This window comes from Felis catus, chromosome A1 (assembly GCF_018350175.1).
Source record: "Felis catus isolate Fca126 chromosome A1, F.catus_Fca126_mat1.0, whole genome shotgun sequence".
Taxonomy (NCBI): Eukaryota; Metazoa; Chordata; class Mammalia; order Carnivora; family Felidae; genus Felis; species Felis catus.
Genome location: NC_058368.1, coordinates 157,758,667 through 157,785,750, shown reverse-complemented (window position 1 = coordinate 157,785,750; position 27,084 = coordinate 157,758,667). Strand labels below are relative to the sequence as shown.

Below are 27,084 nucleotides of genomic sequence, written 5' to 3'. Positions count from 1 at the left end.
TGTTTTTGTTTGTTTGTTTGTTTGTTTTGTTTTGTTTTGTTTTACTTAAATCAACAAAGTCCTAGGAATATAAAACACAAAATCCTACGAATGAGTGAAATGAAGCACAGAAGACTGCAGTACAGAACAGAAGGGGACCACAGTGAAGGGCAGAGCCTAACTTTCAAAGGGAGTTTGGAAAGTCTCCCAGGTCAGAGCAAGTAGGTTATAGTGGTGACAGTAAAAACAGGGATATCACTGAAAGTCCTTCAATAAAGTAGCTGCACTAGTTGTCTCTCTCTCTCTCTCTCTCTCTCTCTCTCTCTCTCTCTCTCACACACACACACACACACACACACACACACACACACACAAACCACAGCCCAGGATCTCTGCATGCACAATAAAAGGCAACACAGTGTTCATTCCTCCAAGATAAAAACAGTGCAGGCACCTAAAGGAATTGAGTAAGCTTCCTGGGAAAAGTACAGGCTGCTACTATGAGCTCTGATTTCCCAGTCCCTTACCTACTCACCCTTAGGCAAATCCTGCAGATAATAAACTCTACCTACAAACAAAGAGCCTTCAATTCAGAGAAGAGACATCATGAGGAAAGAAACTTACCTAAAGAGCAGCCAAGAAAACTTGCAACCCAGACCTGGAATAATCAACCTAAACATGTAGCCTAAAATAAGCACTAATAAGCAAGGACCACCAGACATATGAGGAAGACTAAGAGTATTAAAGAGAAAGAGCTAGATAAAATCAGAGTTATAGACTCAGCAGAATATGGTGGACATGCAAGGAACTGAAAAAGTCTTTTTTTTTTAATTCTTATTAGAATATTCAGAAGTTTGTAAATGATGTCATAATCTTAAAAACAAGAACAACAATCTACAAAAATGGGAAAGAACACAGTAAGAACCAGCTCTTAAAAATATTTTAAACATAAAAATCAAAAATTCATAAAAGAGCAGTACACATTTTTAAAATATCATAATATAGAATGAAAAAATAAAAAGATGAAACATATGACAGAGAAGATAAGAGACACAAAGTATCAATCCACAAAGTTCAATATTCAGCAAAATAGGGGACCAGAAGGAGAATAAAGAAATTGGAAAAAAAATAAATTATTAAATAAAAAGGAATTGGAGCACATAAGTGGCTCAGTCAACCAGTTAAGCCTGCAACTGTTGAATTTGGCTTAAGTCATGAGATCAAGCCCTGCATCAGACTCAGTGCAAAGCATAATGCCTGCTTGAGATTCTCTCTCTCTCTCTCTCTCTCTCTCTCTCTCTCTCTCTCTCTCCATCTGCCCCTACCCCACTTGTTCCTTCTCTCTCTTTCTCTCTCTCTCTCAAAATAAATAAATAAACTTTTTTTAAAAAAAGGAATAAAATGCAGAAAGACACAAGACATCACACTGTAAAGGCCACTGAATATTTTCACCATCTTACATAGTATTGAATCAATAGATACATTTAAATTTGAGGGAACAAGAAATAAAACATGCTACTATTGTAAATGAAAAAAGTAACAACAGAAAGCCTAAAATTAATAATATAATACCCAACATTGGGAGAAAGAATGGAAGAAAAGTTGAGTAGTGTTTCAACAAGTTAAATCTACAACATTCACAGCAGAAAATCACCAATAATAATTAAAATTGGTTAATCAATAAATAAGTTAATAGGTTATATTCACTATAAACACAATAATAAACAAATTACCATTAAAAAAGTTAAAAGTGATTTTAACTATGAAGAATAAGATTTCCAAAAGACAGAGAACAGTATATTTTGCCACTGAATCTTTACAGTAGGTGATTTTTTTTATCGTTTCATTCTCTATTCAGGTTAGCACTTTTTTGGGTAACAGAAAGTCTTAGGCCTATATAGACAGCAAGTAATGAATCATGTGACAAAATAGTATGACCCATGGCCGGGGTCTATGGGAGAATGCAGACAACCCCAGGTTGAAGAGTAGATCACTGACTAGGCTGACAAAAGGTGAACGTCATCCATTGGGTAAATACAAAGGCATCTGAGTCTCCTTCCAAAACCCCAGGCAAGAATGTTTTCAGCTTGACTGAGCTGCCAAGTTTCCCATACCTTAGTAGAGTTGAGATTTTTCATTGAATGCCATTCTGCCTCTATCAAGCTCAGGTTTCAGTACCTCTAATAAGCTCCACCCTTGTGTTAGAACTTAAGGATATAAAACATGATATTTTCATAGTTGTTTTTAACTTGAGTTGAAATGTTTACTTCAACAAAAATGTCCATATGCCTGCTTCATGCAAGGCACCATGGGAAATACACATGTAAACCAGACAGTTTGGGTTCTCTCAGGCAGTTGAAGAACCACTAAAGTGAGAGAGACTTGTACGCAACTAACTTTAATGCAAGACCAAATGCAAGTGAACTGGAGCATAAAGAGGGAAGAGAGAGCTTCCAGTTTAGGAAGGGGTCAAGAAAGACTAAATGAGGAGCTGTCATAAGTGAGCTGGGATTCTGGCCCTTGCGTCAACAGGATGCCTTCAGGCTAGTACTGTGACACAGCTGTGACTTGGGACGCAATCTGAGAGTGATATTATCTGAGTTGTACCTAGCCAAAGACAATGTCGGTATCTCTAGTTTGAAGTGGCTCTGAATTTCCCTGAGTTAAATGCTACATTCAATCCAAACACCTTGCTTCCCCACATATATGCATTTTCCTTGGAAGATACAAACTGGTAAAGTACAGAACTCTGTATTGTAGTATAAGTGAACCAGAACTCATTCATAACTCCAACTAAATCTAAATTTCTGTGTTGTTTCTATTTTTAATAGCATTTCTCAACATATGTTCATGTCCATGTGTTTACATTCTACCCTCAAATCCAGAAGATTAAAGAACCAAAGAATGTTAAAATTGGAAAGGATCTTGGCTATTAATCAATATAACCCTATCATTTTACAGATGAAGAAACTAGGCCAAGATACAGTAAATATGACTTCCCAAACTTTCGTAACCATGAAAAGGAAAGACTGGACTTGAACCAAGTTTTGGAATGCAGGACCAGAAGCTCTTTCTCCTGGATGCTATGCCAAAAGAAAAATGAGAAGATGGAAAAAAAAAAATCAAAGATGATAAAGAAACAAAAAGTAATGCTTAATTAAGTTACTGGAAAACTGGCAATAGATCTAGAATATCAGTGTTTCTGAAATAAATTCTGAATAACTTTTAAGGGATCTATTTTTCTTGAAATTTTAAAAAAGTTTTTATTTATTTATTTTGAGAGAGAGAGAGAGAAAAAAAGATAAAACCAGGGAGGAGCAGAGCGAACCCCAAGCAGACTTTGAGCAGTCAGTACAGAGCCCAATAGCAGGGCTCAAACCCACAAACATGAGATGATGACCTGAGCTGAAATCAAGGGTCAGATGCTTAACTGACTGAGCCACCCAGTTGCCCCTTTTGATATTTTTTTCCACTTGGACAATATATATTGGCTACCAAAATACAAGTATTTCTTTTCTATTTTAATTAATTTTTAAATTATTTAAATTATTAAATAATTGTTAAAAAAACAACTTTTGCTCTGTTAAATACAGGGAAATGGTAATTAGCTAATCATCCATTACATATCATTTTTGTTTCATCAAAGCAAAAATAGTGGGGTGCCTGAGTGGCTGTCAGTTAAGCATCCAACTCTTAATTTTGGTTCAGGTCATCATCTTGCAGTTTGTGAGTTCAAGCCCCATTTGGGGCTCTATGCTGACAGTGCAGTCTGCTCAGGATTCTGTCTCTCCCCCCTCCCTTCCACCTCCCCCCAAGTTCATGTGCTCTGTTTTTCTCTCAAAATAAATAAATAAATAAATAAATAAATAAATAAATAAACAAACAAACAAACTAAAAAAAAAAATAGGAATTAGTTTTAAAATAGGTATTCTAGAGCACCTGAGCGGCTCAGTGGGTTGAGCATCCAACTCTTGATTTCGGCTTAGGTCATGATCCCAGGGGGGGATGGGATCAAGACCCATATTGGGCTCCACGCTAAGATTAAGATTCTCTCTCTCTCTCTCTCTCTCTCTCTCCTTTTTCTCCTCTCCCCTGCTTGCACTATCTCTCTAAAAGTAATTAACTAAATAAATAAAATAGCTACTCTTGTATTTTTAAAATAGACTATATTAGAACAAAGACTGTATTATATTTGTTCATTACTATCAGTATATCATATCATTGCACCTGGATTATAGAATATACTCAATAAATAGTAGTTGAATAAATAAATTAATTAATACCATATTGCATTGGAATTCTCCGCCAACCTTTGTAAAGCACACATTATGTCCAATACTTCTATGGTAAAAATCTGATATGATACCATTATTTGGATGAGTTCAAAACTTTGCCTACCCTTGATAGAAAATCAATACATCCTTTCCCAAAGCAGACTCCATGATTAAAGGCCTTCCTCTAGACCCAGCTGTAAGTAAATCCCAGGTGAGGCCAGAGCCTGTATAGAAGTAGAACAATGCTACTGCTTTCCTCTCTTCCTTACCCCAATCTGGGGGAGAATTGTGGAGGTAAAGCTCACACCTGTTTCCACACCCTGCTCCTAAGCTCAAATAAGGACTTCTTGACTAGCCAAGAGTCTCCAGTTCAAATCACCAGAAACCTTCTCAGTAGTGTCCTAGAGACCACCAACAGGCTAACTAGGAGACACGTTAGGAATTGTGGAGGGAACTTCTAATCCACAGGGCTGTTTGCCAGGGCATAAGACATGGAAGTATATGTCAGAAAGACAGAAGAGTGGGCGCCTCGGTTGCTCCATCAGCTAAGCATCCAACTCTTGATTTCAGTTCAGGTCATGACCCCTCTGCCCCTCCCCATGATCTCTCTCTCTCTCTCTCTCTCAAATTAAATAATAATAATAATAGTCTTAAAAAAATTAAAAACTAAAGAGAAAAGAGAGGACTTAAAAAGTTTTATCAAGAATATTAAAAACCTCCCTGTGGGAGTTAATGATGAATAGATGCTAAACATAAAGGCATTTATTTAATAATGAAAACGTTTTGCAATGTTATGCATATAAATAAGTTAACACAGCTCTTGTTATTTTCTTCATCCATTTTACAGAAATGACAAAAATGTTTTGAAAACTGATGTCATTGAGGTTTTGTAATTGTTTAAAAAACAACAAATGAAATGACTACTTCTAATCTTTTTTGGTATGTTTATACAATAAAAAAAGGAATGTTATAAATAGCCTCTAACTTGTCTGTTTTAATGGCTGCATATTTACATAAGTAACTATAAATGAAATATTACATTTGATCTTTCTTTTCAACTATTTGTATGTAAAGTCATTTAAGGTATAAAATGATATTTTCCCCTATTCTCCTAGTGAGGACATAACCAAAAACAAACATTGAGACAAATAAAATCACAGGACAAGAGTTAGGGAAATCGTGTTCTTCATAAACCGGCTTCTACCACTGAGTCACCAGTGATGTTCTAGCTATCTGCACCTCACTTACCACCATCTGAGAAACAGACCTGAATCACAGTGATGCAATGGAAGGATATAAGGAAAACCGGCAAACAGTGGTTTACAAGCCTTGCTAACTTCCTTGTAAGGTTGACTATGGCTCTTCAAGACCATTTGATGCCCCATGTCCCACGTCCATCTCAGAAGGTGACAGCAACACCAGGAAGAAGGCAAAAGACAAGGGCAGGTCTTGATGCACGTGTTCTAGAAACTCATCAGGATTTGGCCACACCCAAGGAAGGAAAACTTGGCACTAACTCCAGAGAGAGAAAAATCCTGATATATAAATTTCGTGCTTTTCTAATGAAATTGAATCAAGGACTAAAAGTAATCTGGAAAATTTCAGCCCAAATAAAGATTTTTAAGAGATTTTTTTCAGGGAATGGAGAAATAACAACTTGCCCATTTTATAAATGTGAATATATTTCCTGTTGTGAATATTGTAAGACACCCATTCCTACTTCTCTGATGGCAAGAAGAGAAAACATCTACAATAAGGGTATAAGAAAAAGAAAAAGAAAAGCAGGATATTTAGTAACAACTTCGTATATAGACATACATTAGCATATAGAACAATTATCTTGAATAAACTGATGATTTGTTTAGCAGTTTGGCTCTTTTGTACTTTAGCAGTTTGGTACTTTTCCAGTAGGCTACAGGATGGATTGCTGAACTTTCCAGCAAGGTCAGGGGGATCTGTTTGCTCAGTAGGTTGATCCGAGCTGGATTTACTTGTTCCTGCATCCACTGTTCGCATGAAGAAATTACACTTTGAAAATTTTCTTCAACTACAGTAATTAAATGTTTCCATTGAGCTAGTGATCTATTTTACCTGAAATGTGAAAATGCTTTATTTTGTTTTTATCTCAAACATTCTTTACCTCAGCAATTTTTTTGTAAACATTTTCTTTAATGTGTCCTTCCTTTTCTATTCTCATTTTTCAAATTTTCCCTTTTCTCATTTTAACTTTTTTTCTTTTTTTCACTTTCTAAGCAGTCAAAAAGAAGTAAAAATGGACATAAGCAGAAAAGCCTCCCTGGAGTAAATGCTTGCAGCATGACTTTCCCAATAAAGTCTTCCACACGCAGGGCAGATAAAGAAATAAGAGGCTGAGAGTTGTGAAGAGACACTGGCTCCTGGCTCATATTTTCGAAGTTGGACCTTTGATATTACCACCCAAAGACGCTCTACATAGTGTCAGAGATGGGCCACAATATTAACAGAAGACATTTATCTCACTACTTTAGATTCACGGCCCATTGCCTGATTGTACCTCTTACATACAGTCTCCTACAAACAAATATTCATTCATATATATATATATATATATATATATATATATATATTCATATTTGTATCCTATAATTGCTAATAAATAACAAAAAAATTTAAACTGTATTGTTTTCTGTATCAAAGGGATAATCTGTTAAATGTAAGTATATGAGAATGTTACTTTGCATAATCCTGTTTAAACACTTCCTCATTCTAAACTATACCTAGAGCCTCAAGAAAAGCAAGAAGAGGCCTTTTCAAACTTTGGGATAAGCTGGTCACAGATTATACCAAATGTGTTATAACTCTGAACACGGTTCATGCCACAGAATTCTTTTTTTTTTTTTTTATGTTTTTAATGTTTACTTATTTTCGAGAGAGAGACAGAGAGACAGAGTGCAAGCAGGGGAGAGGCAGAGAGAGTGAGACACAGAATCTGAAACAGGCTCCTGGCTCTGAGCTGTCAGTGCAGAGCCTGACGCGGGGCTCAAACCCACGAATCGAGAGATCATGACCTGAGCTGAAGTCAGACGCTTAACTGACTGAGCCACCCAGGCGCCCCAGATGCCACAGAATTCTTTATCTCACTTTTATATTCCAGCATCTCGAAACCACCTACTGTTCTTTAAACATGGCAAGCTCTCTCCTGCTCTTGGACATGTTATTCCTTCTCCCTCAAATATCATTCTCTACTTCATCTTACTTCTCTCCCAAGAGTGATTCAGTTCAACTCTACCTTCTCTGTGTGACTTTCTCTGATAACCCCTACATTCATTCACTTGCCAGGCACCAAACTAGATGCTAAGTTGGCAAAATGAAAACACCACACTTGCCCTTAAGATGCATGCATGACAGGGTCAAAAGGGGTACTTCAGGGAACATTTTGTGATAGGGGCAGGAAGAGGGTCAGGGAAGTTTTCCTGGATGAGGTAACAGCTGAATCAAAATTTGAAAGAGATGTAGAAATCACTTAACAGAAGAAAGGAGGAGGGGAGGTCATTCAAAACAGAAACTGTATTTCTGTTAGGCAAGAGTGGGGAGAAAGAATGCTGACTGAGTTAATATGCCATTCAAGGGAGTTCAGAGTTGTTGTTGTTGTTGTTGTTGTTGTTTTTTCCTTTATTGCAATAGGGATCCTTTTAAGCAGAAGAATGAGATGATCAGATAAATCTATCAGAAACTATAGAGGGTGCCTGGGTGGCTCATTCAGTTGGTTAAGCATCAGACTTTGGCTCAGGTTATGATCTCACAGTTTGTAAATTCAAGCCCCACTTTGGGTGAGCTCAAGCCCTGCTTCTCTCTCTCTTCTTCTCTCTTCCCCTCTCTCTGCCCCTCACTCACTCGCACTCTCTCTCTCTAAAAAAATTTTTTTTAATAAAAAAAGAAACTGTAGAGATCATATCAGAAAGAACAAGGCTGGAGCAGTCAAGAGACTTATTTGTAAAGGAGATAATGTGTGTACTTAGCATGGGAATGAAGAACATGAAAGAGAATTTTACAATTTGAGAAAAGTAACAGAAGTGAAATACCTTGGTGATAGATTGGGTGTGGTGAACAAGGCATGGGAGGTAGTCAAGAGGGAACCCCAGGTTTCTCTGCCTTCTTGCTGGGGTGGACACTGGGACTTTCACTGAGATCAGTAATTCAGGAGGAGGGACAAGAGGTGATTGGCTCGGTTTTGAATATGTTGAACAGGAGAGGCCTGTGGAACATCCACGTTGAGAGGCAAGTGCTCATTCCTCTGTGTGTCCACTACCTGTTGTATTACCTCTTGTTACCATGCTGGGATTGCCTATCTTCAACCTCTAACTTTCCCGAGACAGGAAGGACGGTCCAATCTAAACAAACCATCCCTTTAGGGTGCCTTCGGTGAGCCCATGCTTCCCATTACAAAAAAGGCTCTCCCATTTTCCCTGTCTCTCATGAGACAATTCCAACTCAGAACAAATATCATGTAAGGGCGGAAGCTCATCACCCCTTCTAGAGACAGCAAAAACATGCAATGAAGAAAGAAAGGCTATTTTCCCTCTATTTTAATTCAATTTTAAATTCTATTTCCCACCCATTTTCAAAGGGACCATTGTTTCAGAAGAATTGGGTACTTTCTAAGGTAAATAAATAGAGTGAATAACAATCTTGTTTAAGATTCCAACTTATTAACAGAAAACATGTGTAGACTTAAGCATTAAAAATAAATATGCCTTTAAAGATGACCTGGAAGGCTTCTTACCTGCCAAGAACAGAGTTCAAGACCTCAGAAAGTCTGTTTTCCCAGAAACAGTAGATTATATTGCTAATGATGGCAAGGGCAATAAACCATAAGTTTTTTTTTTTCTCCCTATAATTTTGGTACTATTTAGGTGAGTTTTGTAATAGACTGAAATAAGAGAAGTACTCTCGAGAATGATCTTGGGTTGTGAAAATTGGGTCTATGATTTCATCCTTTGGGAGAATGTTTTCAGTTCCTGCTTTTCTTTCCAGACATGTACGTTTGGCATGATTTCTTCTTATATTTGAATGATAGTTCAGTGATCTTGGTTGTGTTGGTATGCACAAATATAGAGCATTTTCTATCATACATACTTTAATTGGCCATTTTTAATAAAGTGTATAGTTCTTTCTTTCAATGTCCTTATTTATTCCAAAGTAGAGGAGGATTTCTAAAGATTGTTATGAACCAACATACAGCAGAATGTCTCCAAATGGACCAGAGGGAGTGGCAGATCAGAGGCAGGTCGGTTTGTCGAAGAGAAATTGATGCTGTCCTCTGCATTCATTGACTTGTCTGGTTTTCATAGGACGAATAAACAGATGAGTCAGTTTCTCCTTCTTCTAAGGGACTCTACATGATTAGGGTCAGAAACTCAGCAAAGAAAAATCCTCTCTCATTTTATAAGGGTGAGATGATGAGATACTACAGTGATTCATTTCAAAGGTGCTGGCTATTTTCAAACAACTGCTGAGAAACCTTGCTGTTCCCTGAACTTGGGAGGTTGGTTCTAGCACATGCACAAATTCTGCTTGCCATATGAGCAAAAGTGAGATCATACGGGTTGATGCTGGCAGAGTCTCTGAGAGTGCAGTAATTCATGCTGTCAGTTACTATCAGCAGCAATTTGCTTCTGGATTGGTTCCTGTGAGCACTCATGTGAGTATTCTGCACAAAGGACCAGAGTGCAATATTCTTTTGGATTTCAGGGACTTAGTGCAGTTTCAACATATAATCAAAAGTGCCACGTAGTTCACCACCTCGCATTTTGTTTTAAAGAGACAGAGGCTTAAAATGTGATTCCTTTCTTCTCTCCAAAACAGGAAGTTGATGGCAATGTGGAACTATCTTTAGAGCAATCTGTTGGTGCTTCAGTGGAATCTACCCAGTTGGTAAACAGTAGAGTAGTTTGTTTGTTTTTTTAACTAAATGTCATTCCACTGTCTCCACAATAATAAAAATGAGAACTTTGTTTAATCATAAAACTTAATTTATTAGAATCAACTCTTAGTTACTATATGATATATGATCAACTCTTACTAACTATAGGGTAAATATGATGAGACATGAAAAGATCCCTTGAACTGCTTGGTATTGCAATAGCATATTCTTCCAAATTAAGCACAATTTCCACAAAGTTCTGTGGCAGAGAAGTTTGGATGCTGCAGCCCTAGCTTACAGGCATAATATTAACAAATCTCTGTGAAACAATAAAACTTCACTGACTTCCAAAGAGCTTTAAGATATTCATATCCCTCTTGCTACCAATCTACGTACTAGTCTCTTTCTATTTAAAGAATACTTACTATTGAGAATTCATGGGATTCAGGGTTATGGAGCAATCCTGACCAGAAAGGGTATAGGAGGAAGGAAAATATAGTCCTTGTGTGTGAGAAATGGTAGTTTAATTTCACTCAGAAAAGTGAAGGGTATGCCAAAATCTCAAGTGCCACTGTCACTGACATATATATTTTTTGGTATTAACCTATAATCTCTCAAGTGTTCCCAGTTGAAAGATTTCTTCCATATTATATCCAGCTCAAAAATCCTCAAAATCTTAGCATTTTACTTGATTAGCCATAAAAAAGGATGAGATCGTGCCACATGCGACAACATGGATGGACCTAGAGGGTATTATGTAAATAATTCAGACTGAAGAAGACAAATACCATATGATTTCATTTATGTGTGGAATCTTAAAAAAAATGAACAAAAAAAAAGCAGAATAAGGTGTGAAAATACAGAGAACAAACTGATGGCTGCCAGTGGGGAGGGGAGGCTGGGCAAAATGGGTGAAGGGGAGCGGGAGACACAGGCTTCCAGTTATGGATGAATTAAGTCATGGGAACAAAAGGCACAGCATAAAGAATACTGCTGATGATATTGTAATAATGTTCTATGGTGACAGATGATAGCTACACTTGTGGTGAGCATAGCATAGTCTATAAATTTGTCAATCACTGTTGTACACCTGAAACTAATATGACATTGTGTGTCAACTATACTCAAGAAAGAAAGAAAGAAAGAAAGAAAGAAAGAAAGAAAGAAAGAAAGAAAGAAAAAAGAAATGAGGGTAGCCAAAAATAAAAAAGAATTGATGTTTATTATCTACTTTCCCTTGCCTCTAGAATATAGACAGAATGAAGGCAGGGATTTCTGTCTGTTCACTGACGTATTCCCAGTGCCTAGAATAGTGCATGGCGCATAGGAGGTATTTAATAAAAATGTGTTGAATGAATGAATATTTTCTTTCTCTTCAGCTCTAAAGTCCTACCTCTTTAACAAGTCTTACTAGACCCTCTGTTATTGACTTCTGCTCATTCTGCTAGCATCCTCTCTCTCTCATTTTATAATTGTGCTTGTGTGCTATATAATTCGGCCAAATGCAGATTATATGTGGTTTCTTAAATGTACCATGTTCTCTCTCCCTGGGGGCCTGTGCACACGTTCCTCCATGTCGAAGACTTTTCTCTCCTGCTCCCCTGCTCCTTTCTCTGGGACACTTCTCTTTGTTCTTCAAGATCCAATTTAGAAGTCTCTTATTTCAGAAAATCTTAACCTGGTCTCCAAAACAGAGCTAGACAGGCTCTAGTATCCTGTGTTTTCCATTGCAGCACTTACCCATTTGGACTGTCATTGCTGTAAGGCAGTGACATAACTAGAGGCATACTGGTATTTGTGAAATTATCCATCAGTATTTAAGTTTCAAAGGAACTCATAAGGAAATTAGCACTGAAGCCTTAGAAATGGCATAAAAATATTTTAAAAGAATAATCAGGATGTACTGTAATAAAGTCAACAGTGTGAGAAAACTATCGCATTTCTAAAACTATTGAGTAGAAGCATCACTCTAACCATTAAAACATAAATAAGCAGCATCTGTGTGAAAGCTAACAGATTGTTCCATAGTTGCCTTTTGTTATCCAAGTCTTAGCAAAATGTCACTGCCTCAGAAGGGACATAGCCAACAATCCCATGTAGATCTACCCCGGCCACTTTTTATCCCATTGCTATGCTTACCACCTTCATTACAAGTCTATGTCTTTGATATTATCTTAATCATTTCTGTGTTTACTAGGTTTTTAGTTCTGCCCTTCTCAATAATAGTCTTCATGAACACAGGGACCTTGTATGTCTTTTTCAGTACTTTTCATTCGCAGAACTTACATGAGTGTTTGACATTCTAGCAGATGGTCAATAAAATTTTTTTAAATGAATGTACAACAAAGAACAATTATCATCTTGGCTAGTAGGATGGTTTCACTGGCACTGGTTGCTTGCACTTCACCAAAAATTCACATGTACCAGTAGGTTCTTATCAACTAAAGAATCCTAACCAATGGAAAACTACTATTGTGTATTGTAGTGACTTCATTAACTCAAGTGTGTTATTTTATAATTAGTTTATACTCCATTTTCTGAGGATTATCATTAGAGTACTAATAATAAATGTACTGAAAGTCTTGTTTCATAAATTTGAAAAGCTTTCATTGGTTTTCTTTTGGTTTGATACATGAAAAGATATATCTGAAGCTAAATGGTTTCTTGCATAAATTAAAAATCCAGTCAAAATGTGTTGTCTCCTCACATGAAAAAATGCTCCACATTACTCATCATCAGGGAAACACAAATCAAAACCACAATGAGATACCACCTTACACCTGTCAGAATGGTAACATTAACAACACAGGCAACAACAGATGTTGGCGAGGATGCGGAAAAAGAGGATTTCTTTTGCATCGTTGGTGACAATGCAAGCTGGTGCAGCCCCTCTGGAAAACAGTATGAGGGTTCCTCAAAAAACTGAAAATAGAACTACCCTATGACCCAGCAATTGTACTACTAGGCATTTATCCAAGGGATACAGGTGTGCTGTCTCGAAGGGACACATGCACCCCCATGTTTATAGCAGCACTATCAACAATAGCTAAAGTATGGAAAGAGCCCAAATGTCCATCACCAGATGAATGGATAAAGAAGATGTGGTATATATACAATGGAGTATTACTCGGCAATCAAAAAAGAATGAAATCTTGCCATTTGCAACTACATGGATGGAACTGGAGGGTATTATGCTAAGTGAAATGGGTCAGTCAGAGAAAGACAAATATCATATGACTTCACTCATATGAGAAATTTAAGATAAAAAACAGATGAACATAAGGGAAAGGAAGAAAAATAATATAAAAACAAGGAGGGAAACAAAACATAAAAGACACTTAAATATAGAGAACAAACAGAAGGGTGCTGGAGGGGTTATGGGGGGGGGATGGGCTAAATGGGTAAGGTGCATTAAGGAAGACACTTGTTGGGACGAGGACAGGGTGTTATACATAGGGGATGAATCACTGGAATCTACTCCTGAAATCATTGTTGCACTGTATGCTAACTAAGTTGGATGTAAATTAAAAAATAAATTAATTAATTTTTAAAAATAAAGCTGAAGTTAAAATTTAATAGCATTTTTTAAAGGCAAAAAAATGTGTTATCTTCCTATTGACTTGATAGGAAACTATTAATATCAGTTAGCCTAGATGAATCTGAAATGAATAGAAAAGGATTAATTGAGGAGGAAAGTTTTTGAATTTATACAAGGTTGAAAATATTTAACTGCATACTTGGGTGAGATGTTAGAATACCACACACCCCATTTGGGAAACCAATTATAAGGAGTATTAATGGTCAGATCCAATTAATTCTACAGTAAAACCATGTAATTACAGCTTTTACTCATTTTGATTGATTAGAAAGAGAAGATTAACAAGATTACAAATCATGAGCCAGAAGAGAGAAATTGTATTACCTCTAAAAATTTTTAAACAAATTAGACCAAAAAAAAGGGTCCTAATTTTAAATGACCAACTCTAACTAGGGAGGAAAACGCATCAAACTAAATTATAACCTGTGTCTAAACATTAAACTTTTATAATTCAACTAGAGGTAGACTTGCCATACAGAGAGATGATTGTGACTTGCTTTTCCATCCCCTCATAAGGAAGAGCAAGAGTGATCTCAAGTGCATGGAGAGGGGAAAGAATAATTGCAAACAATTGGTATAAGATCTTGTTCACAGCTATGCAACAAATGTCTGTGGATTGGTTAGTTAATAAACTGTGCAAATTAGAGGATAAACTTCATAGCAGTAACCTGACCTGCTAGTGTATGGTCCAGGAAGAATCAGAACCAGACTTCCTTTATTGAAACAGAACCAAATAATCAGACCAGAAGAAATTGCTAAGTTTGGGCAGCCCAAAGAGACTCTCAGGAATCTCAATATCTCTCTGCATAATGTCCTCTGTGCTATTATGCTTGATAGCGTGCCCTTTATCCAGAGTCTCTGAAGTGGCTACCTTCATGAAACTTGAGTTCAAGATGAATCAGTTAGTAGGCACGTGACTTTAAAAAGTTGACCTCTCAGGGTGTCTGGGTTTCTTAGTGGGTTAAGCATCTGGCTCTTGATTTCGGTTCTGGTCATGGTCCCACCGTTTGATTTGTGAGTTTGAGCCCACACTGGGCTCTGTGCTGACAGTGTGGAGCCTGCTTGGGGTTCTTTCTCTCTCCTTCTCTCTCTGTGCTTCCCCTGCTTGTAGGCATGTGCTCTCTCTCTCTCTCTCTCTCTCTCTGTCTCAAATAAATAAACTTAAAGAAAACTTAAAAAAAAAAAACCTGTTGACCTCTTCAGTTTAAATTCCTAAACTATAGGGGCACCTGGGTGGCTCAGTCAGTTGAGCATCTGACTTCAGCTCAGGTCATGATCTCACAGCTTGTGAGTTCAAGCCCCACATCAGGCTCTGTGCTGACAGCTCAGAGCCTGGAACCTGCTTTGGATTCTGTGTGTGTGTCTCTCTCTCGCTGGCCCTAACCCACTCACATTCTGTCTCTGTCTCTCTCAAAAATAAATAAACATTAAAAACATAAAAATAAAAATAAATTCCTAAACTATAACAATGAAAATAGAAACTCAAATACCTAATAGATTTTTCGTCTTCAAAACAGCAACTTACATAAAGCCTTTTTCATATTGTAAAACTTCCATACAATGTAAATTACTATCCCATGTACCAAATAGTTACCAATATCCTCTAAATGCTGTCATAATATCTATCTCTTCTAGACACATTTTCAGAATTTCTGGTATTAGTACTTGAGGGTATTCCAATTGGGTTACTATATTATCTATTTTACGCCAAATGTTAAACTTCTGCAATTTAATTAAAATTCCTTGTCCAGACCTAGCCATTGCTTGCTCCATTGCTCCCTTCTCAGTACCTTCTCTGGGTGTCCCTGAGGGTGTGCGGGCCAGCGGTGGGCCCAAAAAGTAGGAGGCAGAAGGGAACCAGGTGTGGGCATCTAAGTGTCTTAGCACGGCAACGGTGGTTAGAACTAGGAGAAGGAGAAGACTGCAAAGATAGGCCCAGGAGCAATGGTGTCCAAAGAGAAACAAGGGGTGAAAAATGTCAACATGGAAAATGCCTAACAGGAAAATGAAGGAGAAAAAGAGAGCCCCATGCAGGACAGAGAGGAATTATGCAGTTTGGGAGGGAGTGAAGGCCAGAACGGTGGAGGAAATGTCAACCTGGAGTGAGTGACATGACTTGTCCCTAATTTTTGATGAGCCATACCTAATAAGCATATTGATCACAATGAAGTGGGAGATGTTGTGGGAAAGTTCCTAGGACAGATGATGTAAATCAGAAGAAAGAGTAAGGAGCAGCACAGGAGGCACTTCCAAACTCCTGAACCTGATAATTATTATGACTTTTGCCTTATACCTTGAATGCTAAGGTTTCCCTGAGGTTAATAACGTGGCCTATGTTCTATAAGCTTGTAGTTTTGTGATTTACTTTTTCTGTAAGCCTTTTGGTGTTTCCACTTAAGAGTTTGTAATTATTGTTTTGTCTCAGTGTAAAACTTACTGTCCATAGGGCAATTTCACCCAGTTTTGGGAAAAACTATTCTTTTCATAATATGATATTAATAAAGCAATTTAAAAAGCAATCTCGGGAGGGGTGCCTGGGTGGCTCAGTCAGAAGAGCATGAGACTCTTGATCTCAGGTTGTGAGTTGGAGCCCCACCTTGGTGTAGACATAATATATGTGTGTGTGTGTGTGTGTGTGTATAATGTAGAGATTAATATATATATTTTTAAAAATTCCTTGTCAATATCATTATTCCAGTGACAATTTTTCTTGTACTTTTTGCAAATTGTTCAGGTTTTATGTCATAGTACCAAACACATTTGACATTCATGCAGACCCTTGTTAAATCTCACAACTGCAAATAATATAGTATGAAATTTCTACCATTTTAGCTGCTTCATTACCTCCAGTTTAACATCTCACTCTTATCAGTTCTTGTGCAGTAGATCTTTGTCACTTTTGGGGGCCACCCCAAATCTTTTGAACATCTTGAGCAATCTCAAGCTTTTTTGTCACACTTCCACAAAGTAGAAGCCAGAAACTCACTTTCCTAGACACCAGGTACCTATTTTACTATGACTACCAACAAGAAACATCCCCATGCAACTTGGATTCATAAGAGAACACTGTGAATTCATAAGCAGAAACCACCTAAAATTCATCTTCTGGTGAGTATAGTTGGATAGGTACCCAGCATTTAGGTGCAACCATGGTAGAAATTCTGGTATCCGCTGACCAGAATCAGCAATGGAAGTTATGGTATCTGTGTTGAGTAATGACGGCAGTGTGGCTTCAGCTGGAGCAATCAGTAGTCTTCTTTAGGCACTGTTCCTGAATGCATGGCCTCTAAGCCTGATTCCTTGGCTCTTCTAGAGAATCTATGAACTACACAATATTCTTTAGTAAATTCCTTTTCTGTTTAACTGAAAAGGGATTTGTTTTTTGCAACTTAAACAACAAATATATATGACTATGAATTATTATTCTCTGTGTTTTTTAATTTATTCTGAAATATTTAAGACATGTACAAAAGCCATTTCTTTTTTACTCTTAGAACTTTTCCATACACATCCATCAATGGAGGTAGCAACTGGCCTTCTTCTTGCAGAAAGATGGTCAACATTTTACAAGCATAGAGGCCTATAAACAGAGATGGAAGGGCACTGAATTGGTGGTGATACTCACTCACTTCCTAGGAGACTTGCTCCCACATCCCAGCTTCATATGTGGAATTCATACTTTAGATGCTGGATTACTCTAAACCAATTACATTTGGGATCACTAATGAATAATCTAGAACATCATATTCAATAATCCCAATGGTCTATACTACTAATACAAAACCTGCAATTAGGTTTATTAATTTCTTAGAAATCTGAATGCATGGAGGAGGACAAAAAGTTTGGGACTTGCATGATCTACCTTCTTGTCTACACTATTTAAATCAACCCCATGTGTGCCAATGTTACTCTGCAGTTAAACTATCTACAGTTAAGTATTCAACAAACTTTTTGAAAATGAAAATAATTATAAATTCCATCATTTTAAGATACAACTCAGAAGCTTTCCCTTCTAAAAGAAGATATTTGTATGGAACACTTAAGTCATTTGCTTTGGTGGCTCCTGAATAGCCTGTCAAAGCAGAGAGCTGTCCTAGGACACAGAAATTGAGACATGACCTGGAGGACACACTGCTAGAAGGGTGGACAGACCCACTGCTGTGCAAAAGGAGACTCATTCTGGCCCAAGAGAGCTGATTGTTGAATTTTCAAGAATTTCTCAAATAATTTGTGAAACACTGCCATTATTAAAAACTAAATCATAGAAATTTACAACTAAATTCATTAAAAATAAACATAATGAATTCTCAAACATATATTACAATAAATCTTAAAAAATTCAAAAATCATCATTTTCTTAATTATTTTACTACATTTATTGTTATCCCTGCTCTTGGGGTTATTTACATCTACTGTATCTGAATGGAGAAAATACTGTGTAATGGGGTACTCCTGCACTTTTCTCTCCAATTGCTTATGTCATTGACACCATGCTTAAGTATTTATACCATGGAAATTGACAAAAGCTACCAGTCAGGGCTTGATTGGTTGTTTTGTTAATTTCCTAGATTTAAGAAAGTGATGAGAATGTTAATGAATAATGAAAGTGAGAAAATGTGAAGAATGTAGATTAAATCAAAAAGGTGTCATCTTTATGAGTAACTAAAAACAAACAAAAAAACCCAAAAAGCTTCAGGAAATGTTCTTACAGTATTCAAAAATTATTAGCTACTTCAGCATCCATTCATGCCGTAGATGAACTGAAATTCTGACGCAGGTCTTCGCTGAGTCATCCTTGTTTTATCTGTTAACTCACATGAAAATACAAGTGATGTTCATGTCAAGACTATGTTCTTTCATCAGTTGCAACCATAGGTTGGCTAAGAATACTAAGAATACTAGAATACTAAAAATCAATAAAAGCAGTCCATAAGAATCAACTAATATGAAATTTACAATAAAGAATATTTATACTTTGTTATTTGTAACAAATCTTTTATATATACCAGAAGACTTTATAATAAATGTATGTACATACACATGAATTTATTTCCTTGGCAGCACACCACGGGGTAGATGGGCATTTACTTAGCAAGGGAAAAAGAAAAACTTATATACTCTAATCAGTACTTAAAAAAAGAAAAAGAAAGGGGATGGAAGGAAGGAAGGGAAGCAGGACTGGAGGGAAGACATGAAACATAAATGGAAACAATACATACAATTGATCCTTACATTATATGACTCTTTAACATTCTTAGTATATTTCCATATAGACTTAGTCCATCTCTACCCTCGCACCCCACCCCCCACCCCTGTCACACACACACACATTCTCACCAGTGAATGAGCCCTCAATCCAGCTGTGGCTCAGGTTTCTGCTCTACCTTTTTTCCTCCATTTCTTCTGTCTTCCCTTACCACCAACCCAAAGACAATGTTTCTTTACCTAGTGGGAAAAAAGACTGAGGAATCTGCTGAGTTGTCAGATTTCCACTCACACTTTCTCCTCTCCTATCACCCACTTGCCTGACCACTCTCAGAGCCTTTCATTTCTCCTCAGCCACTTCTAATCTTCTCAAAATCAAAATATTTATAAATATAACCATTAAATGGCAGTAACTTCAGTACCAAACCATGTGTACATCCCTTCTCCGAATTCCCAATTTTCATGTCTCACCAAGGCTCCCTTAGCCTTCCTCATGTCAGTCCTGGACCATTCCAGGATCTATGTCCCACTACAACACCTGGTACTTCTTCCTAACCCACAGACTCAGTGCAAAAAGAGAGAGAAAAGTGGAAAATATTTGATCCAGGCATATAACATTTATTCACATTCTTGGCCAACCCAAGACAGGACTGCAACCAGGTACCATTTGTTTGCTTCTTTGTTTGTTTTGTCCATTTCCTCTACACATCCTCCTTCTGCTTTCCGGTTGATCATGTTCTTCATTAAAACTACTTCCAGACTGTGGGAGACCATGTCTGTCTGTTCTCTTCTGTGCCCCCATTGCGCAGAACAAAACAGAAATCGGTGAGTCAACCATCTTCCTGATCTTATCTTGTAATGCTTCCTCCAGCAAATCTTCCTCCTCATGGGTTCTACTGTTTTAGACTCTGCTAGATGATGGGCTAGCCAGATCAGTTGTCCAGACTGGAGCCAAAATGAGGTTGTACCCTGAATATAGCTTCATTTTAATCCATAGGAAAGAGTACTTCAGCTCTTTCCTTTTTATGGCAGTTGACACTCTATACCTTATATTATATTTATATATGACTATGTCTCATCTCCCACACATCTCTGTGAGCAAAGGACTGATATATTTACTTTTTCTGTATTCTACATAGCTTGTACACAAATGTACTCAATACATTTTATCACTTGAGTAAATTATACATACATCTATCTTTCGATCTATCTGTCTACCTACCAAGCAATTGGTAGATAAGAGTTTAATAAGGACAAATTAATAGAAGGAAAGTAGCATTAGAAAGGAGGCTACCTACTGTCACCACAGGTAAGGTTAGCCCTACCTACACCAGCCTCCCCAGGTAGGGAGAGAGGAAGGCACACAGTAGAAGGTGCTAACGCAAAGGGTCTCCCAAGTACCTAGACTGTAAAGAATAAGCATGGTCCACATCCTCTCTGCTGTTTAGCTCTGAACATGTTGTGGGGATTTCATTAGCATTTTAAAAAAATTACAGTATATTCACCACAGTGGAATCTCATGATTTAATTTTTTTCTTTTTAAGTCTAAAGGTAAGTCCACATCACACTTTAGCTGGGTCCTAGACTTTTGCCAGTTTGAGCACACCTGGCAAGCAAAACAGCTGGCTTGAACAACTGAAGGTCACAAAATGCAAAATTATGAGTGCTACTAAATCTAAGCATTAATCATAAAATCAGGGTAACTAACCTAACTTTCAACACACAGACTGTGGCATGAAATAAAAACAACTGCCATTTATTCTACATTCTCCTCACTAAGGGCAGCATTATCTACTTAAAGTAGTGCTGACAATCATTTTCATGAAATACACATTTATCAATCTTTCATAGGAAATCTCTTGTGATTAACTGCAGCATCTACTTCTGCTTACATATCAGATGTCAGTGCTTACTGCACATTCATATGATAAATATAAACCATAAATCGTCAAATGTGCTGTCAACAGTGTTCTCATAACAGTAACCCTATGGGAGAGAAGGCCGCTGTGGCAGAACTGTAATTTACAGTCCTTACCCAGGACAGAAACATAAGATTCTTGATTTTTCATTTCCTGTATAATTACCGCCCATCCCCCTTAATCATATTATAATAGATCCTTAAACATAATGTGAGTAAAGACCTCTGGTCCTGAGAGCAAATGAAATGATGGTGAGGGTGGCATAGAGATGCAGTTATTAAAAACAGGTTAAACAAGGATCCTCCTAGCATTTCAGATCGGCAAAAGAAGCAGTCAAAGGCTGTTGCTGACAGACACAGATTGTATGATAAAAAAAACAATAAAAGGCATTGAAATAAAATTCACTGTAAGTCTTCCCTGGATCAATCTGTGCTTACCAATCCATGACTGACTCTTTTCATGGTCTCCCGTCTCTTTGGTTAGTCATAAGTCTTTCCAGGATACAGACTGGATATGGGTGGCTGCAAAGGTGTGGCAAGATCTTATTTAAGTTCTAGTTGTCATGGTTAGGCCAGTTTTTGTCTCAAGATTTTATTTGGTTTTTGCTTGTTTGTTTGTTTTTCCACTGGTATTATATTTCAAGAGCTGCAGTTTGTTTCTTTTGTGCAATTTTTGCCCTGGGAAAACTAAGAGTAAAGATTATATATGGAACCAACTGGAGACTTCCTTGATCAAAATCTGTTCTTTAGATGAATGGTTATTATTGCTGTCATGCCCTAAATCCACCTGCTTGAGTAAAGAAAACATTTAAAATAATCAGCTTATATTATGTTTACAGGATATGACATTTTGATTTGTATTTTTTATGCGTCTATTTCTGTAAACACCATGGCTTGCACACAAAGCCTCAGAAAGTAAAAAATGCTAACATAACACAACCAAGAAAAGTGAGAAAGCCAACTGCTGGTGTATTGGGCTGAAAATTTTTGAACTCAGCTCTCAGCTGAAGTTCTCTTGATGAACAATGCTTTTGCTGGCAGTTTCATGCTTCTCGTGTGTAGCCAGCTCCCTGCTGCCATGATGCTGTGAGTGTGGCATCCGTGGCACCCTGACCTGTTGTCTGAGTGGTGTAACAGAAGGACGGTTAGGACATCAGGCCTCTAGAGCCAGTGAGTATGCTTTTGGGAGTATGTCTTTTGGGAGTTTTCAAAGAGGTTTTTCCAAATTCAAAACATCCATGGTCAAATTAGGACAGCCTTCTCAAACTCAGAGAATATCCTTCTGGGAGATTTGCCAGATCAAATCCTATCATCCAAATTATAAAGCTGGAGCAATCTTAGAAATTATCTAGTCCAAGCCCTTCCTTTACAGATGAGATAATCACGACCCATGGAAGTTAAGTGGCTTGCTGCTGATCACACAGATAGGGCAAAACCAGACAAGATTCCAGGTCTTTCTGGTCCAAGAAACAGTTAAACAAAATGTTCTGTTATAAATTGAAAATAATGTGTCTTAATTTTGGAACTTAATAGTTTTTTCAAACCATTCAAAGGAGGGGGTGTGAACATAATCTAATGAAATCAGCAAAAAACAATTCAAGATACAGTAGAAGATTTTTCACAAGGCAGTACACAAAAAATTTCCAAATGAACTGCATAAACAGTTTTACAACACACATATTATTTTACTAGTAAAAGTATAAAATATATTGTAAGACTTACAGTATTCAAATAATTTTTATGGGTAGAGGAATCTTAACAAGTTTAAGGCCTTTGCTTTGGCAACTAAACCCAGTGACATGCAGTTTAAAAATATCACAGAAACTAGGTTTGAGGGGATTGTGCCCCCCAGGGGGGCCTTTGAAAAGAAGGTGTCTGAGAAATTCCAGTCAATTCATCAAGTAGCATAACGAGATGGTGAATAATAAACTTCTTTATCAAGTCCATCATTATGTTTAATTTTTGGACTTTGAAAAAGAGACACAACCAAGATCAGAGAGTGGTTTAAAATATTTTATTTCTTCAATGCCAACATGCTTAATTATTTCTCCCTAATTGGAGCTCAAATTCAGAGAGTTATTTGAAGTTTATTCATCATCCAAATTACATATAACTATTTTTTTTTCTTCAGAAGTTTGTACCATTTTCAAGACATCCACACATTTCTCTAAATTAGGTGGAAGAGACACTATACTAAAGAAATGAATGTGATTATAGGCAATGAAATCACAGGCTGGAGAGAGATCAAGTGAAATCAATAGAAAATAAATTTCCTGACCTGTGTTCCTTTGAAGGCTGAAGTAGGAAAAGAGTCACTGCAGATACATTTCTGTCAGTCCATTTTTAACAATTCTGGTGCTGCCCAGGCGTCATATCATCTCATAAGTTATTCCTAAGACCATAATGACATAGGCTATTAGGCTTCAGGGGTAAGTTCAAACAGCAATGTGTTAATATTTGGTCACACGGTTGCCCTAATTAAATGGATGCCTTCTTGGAGCTTCAGTGAGTGATTCCACAAGTTGGAAAGACAACCCTGAGAATGTGTAAGCAATATGTCAGTAATCAGTAACTGGAGGCTAGGGCTTAATTCTGGAAAGCTCCAATGACCAACATGATACAAAATATATTTAATAATATTTACTTTCCCTGTGTGTTAAAAGATCAAAAACTCCCCTTCAAGTTGATAAATAGCTGTGGTTCCATACCCCCTCACACATCCTTCAGTGATTTCTCTCACACTGGACTCTCTGCACCCAGAGGGATTGTGCCTGGCACAAGGCCCAGTTGCAGCTCTAGGTCATAGAGTGTCAGATACTTTGAATGTTACTGCTGGTAGAAGTTTCTGAAGCCATACAGAGGCCACAGTGGACTTAGGTTTGAACAAGAAAAGTCCTAAGAGGGTCTTACCCAGGTTGAGGGGAAGGTGGGAGAGAAGAGTTGAGGAGAAAGAGGATTTAACCTGACTATGTGTCACAGAAAGCTGCCTGGGGGCAGGTATGGGGCATCTAAGAGGCAGGCAGGAATGTAGGAGAGTGGACCGGGCCCCTCATTGACTGTGGGAAGTGACACAGCATGCCCAAGGCAAGAGCCACCGAGATTTCCTTCTATACACACCTCTCCCAGTCCCTAATAATCCCACGAGTTTTTATGAAAATTTATGTGAAAAAAGGTCTGACAAAACATGAAAGGGAAAATTTGTCTTCTTTTTTAAAATTTATATTCTTAACTTGGCCATGACCATATTTCCCATTATTTCCCTTCAAGCTGAATTTGTTATGAAGGTATGGAACCAACCAAACATACTACTTATTTAAAACTGTACAGCCTCTCATGTGTGATGGGCAGGGACCATCCATTGCCCTGGGAAACAGGCAACCATTATCCCTTCCTACTAGTTCCTATCATTCTTTTTTTTTTTTAATGTTTATTCATTTTTTTGAGAGAGAGAGAGCGTGCACGAGTGGGGGAAGGACAGAGAGAGAGGGAGATACAGAATGTGAAGCAGGCTCCGGGCTCTAAGCTGTCAGCACAGAGACTGAAGTAGGGCTTGAACTCAGGAACCCCAAGATCATGATGTAAGCCGAAGTTGGATGCTTAACCAACTGAGCCACCTAGGCTCCCCCTATCATTCTTTTATAAGGAAACATCACTCATCTCTTCTGTAACCAAGAGTGGGTACACACATGTTGTAAGACTTTTTAAATTTAGATAGAATGTTGGTTCTTGTCCATAATCCCTATCCACAATACTAAAAAATGAAAATAAAATTTAAAAATTCCTTAACCCATCGGCAGCAAAATCTGAACTACGGAGAAGAAGAGATCAAAGTCCCATGCAGAAGAATACTAAATAATTCAGATGCTCCACCCTCTAAGACAGGGAACATAATCCCCCACTCCTTAAGTATAGGTCATGCATAGTGACTTCCCTTCAAAAAACACAGAATGAAAAGGGAAGAAAAATGTGTAGCTTTATAGTGCGAAAATATGACAAAAAATACCACAGCCAGGTAATCAAGGTCAACATTAACAGTGATAAGTCATGCTAATAGTATGTACCCTTCCCATGTGATGAGAATGGCACTCTCCCTCTGTGGTCAAACCCATAACCCCAGTCTAATCTTAAACCATCAGACAAATCCCAACTGAAGCATAGTCTATAAAATATCCGACATAACAACAAAATGTAATGGAGTGGCCTAGATGGACTCGAGGAACAGAAAAAGGATATTAGGTAAAAATTAAGAAAACATGAATCAAGTACGAACTTTAGTTAATAATAATGTATCAGTCTTGGCTCATTAATTATGGCAAATATGCCATAGTAAAGTAAGATGATAACAATATTTAAAACATAGGGGAACTGTGTACTATCTTTGCAATCTTTCTGTAAATCTAAAACTGTTTCAAAATATAAAAATGTATTAAAAAAATAAACTGACCTGGATTAACATGAGGCTATGTATGCTTTTTACTTATCACATAGTGATCAACAGGTTTTGCTATGAAAATGCCAATGTATTTAATAACATGGCCCTGCCTCAAATATTCCCAGTGTAATGCAATATATGGTTTATATACGTATTTCTACAATCCAAAAAAAAGGTATTAATTCGGGAAACATCTGGCCCAAAGGTTTCAGATAAGAGACCATATACCTGAAATACTGTTAGTGCTAATAATGTAATTAGTAATGCATTTCAGTTGTATGGCAGCTTTAGTAGACATTTTCAGTTTAGCCTGAAACTCTAGCCAAGATTGATAACAGTGATAGGAATTTTTTGTTTACTATGTTTCATACAATTATGTTTATATAATAATCTAATTGGACCCTTAAAATCTGTAAGAAGAAATTCTTACACATATTTTTGAAGGAGGTAAATGAGGTTCAGAAAGGTCAAGTTGTTTGCAAGCAATGTGACTGAGAGTCAGATATAAAGGACCCTCCCGTGATGTTTTCAGGACCCAATATAAGAGTACAAATGATAGGGGGCGCCTGGGTGGCTCAGTCGGTTAAGCATCTGACTCTGGCTCAGGTCATGATCTCACGGTCCGTGAGTTCGAGCCCCGCGTCAGGCTCTGTGCTGACAGCTCAGAGCCTGGAGCCCATTTCAGATTCTGTGTCTCCCTCTCTCTGACCCTCCCCCATTCATGCTCTGTCTCTCCCTGTCTCAAAAATAAATAAATGTTAAAAAAAAAAAATTAAAAAAAAAAAAGAGTACAAATGATAGTTCCCCAGCCCAGTGCTCTACCCTGTCTTTCTTCCCACCCTACATCCATCCCCTTCAGGCCGCATTCTGTGAAAGTTTGGACCATCCTGCCAGCTTATCTCTGGCCCCAGTGTGTTCCCAGTAGCCTGGGCAAGGAATCCAGAATTCTGAGAGCACAGGGACAGTGGTTTCAGGTCGGCATGTGTTCTTGGCCACTCGGAATTCTCTCTCTATGAGGAGGGCTGTGTCTGTCAGAGGGTCAGAGTGAAGCCTCAAAAATGGGAATCTAGGGCCTCACCTCAAACTCCAGATATAAGGGTTATAAGGCTGGTATTCAAATTCATGTTTACCTGACTCAAATGTTCATGTTCTTTTTTTTTTTTTTTTTAAATTTTTTTTTTCAACGTTTCTTTATTTTTGGGACAGAGAGAGACAGAGCATGAACGGGGGAGGGGCAGAGAGAGAGGGAGACACAGAATCAGAAACAGGCTCCAGGCTCTGAGCCATCAGCTCAGAGCCTGACGCGGGGCTCGAACTCACGGACCACGAGATCGTGACCTGGCTGAAGTCGGACGCCCAACCGACTGCGCCACCCAGGCGCCCCACAAATGTTCATGTTCTTGCTACTATAATGTGTCATCAAGGAAAAAATGTGCCTAAAGACCACAATATCAACCTGAAAACTGATTTTTGAAATACATTGTATTGGTAAAATAAGGAATATCAAAAAAAGAATATCTTGAGGTCTAATATTCATATAGAATACTGGCAAGAGAGACTAGTTACAAAGCACTCTAACTCAAATTTCTAAAAAAAAAAAAAAAAGAAAAGAAAATCTTAGATCCCTAAATCACCAAACTTTGAGTTTTAAATACATTCATTGAGGACCTTCTGTGTACCTGGCAGCCTGTTTGGGGACTGGCTCCTGTCTAAGGGGCACAGATTCTAATGAGGCAAATTATTTCTCCCCACCAATGGGAAAGGGGGAAAGACTGC

General features: G+C 37.6%; 1 long non-coding RNA gene and 1 pseudogene across 10 annotated transcripts in view; one reads left to right on the top strand and one right to left on the bottom strand.

The window, feature by feature from the left end:
• Nucleotides 1–27,084, bottom strand: part of LOC111561730 — a 414,779-nt gene that overhangs the window by 134,194 nt on the left and 253,501 nt on the right. For 5 of the 10 annotated variants that reach the window (XR_006583250.1, XR_006583254.1, XR_006583243.1 and 2 more), the window contains 4 exons: nt 23,155–23,268; nt 21,315–21,398; nt 19,091–19,198; nt 18,463–18,557 (listed from right to left, as the gene is read on the bottom strand). This is a non-coding gene — a long non-coding RNA (uncharacterized LOC111561730). Of the gene's footprint in view, nt 1–18,462; nt 18,558–19,090; nt 19,199–19,555; nt 19,749–21,314; nt 21,399–23,154; nt 23,269–27,084 lie in introns of those variants that run through there. The other 5 variants (XR_006583247.1, XR_006583253.1, XR_006583244.1 and 2 more) reach the window with 4 other exon arrangements.
• On the top strand, nt 15,698–16,051 carry LOC101082375 (annotated as a pseudogene).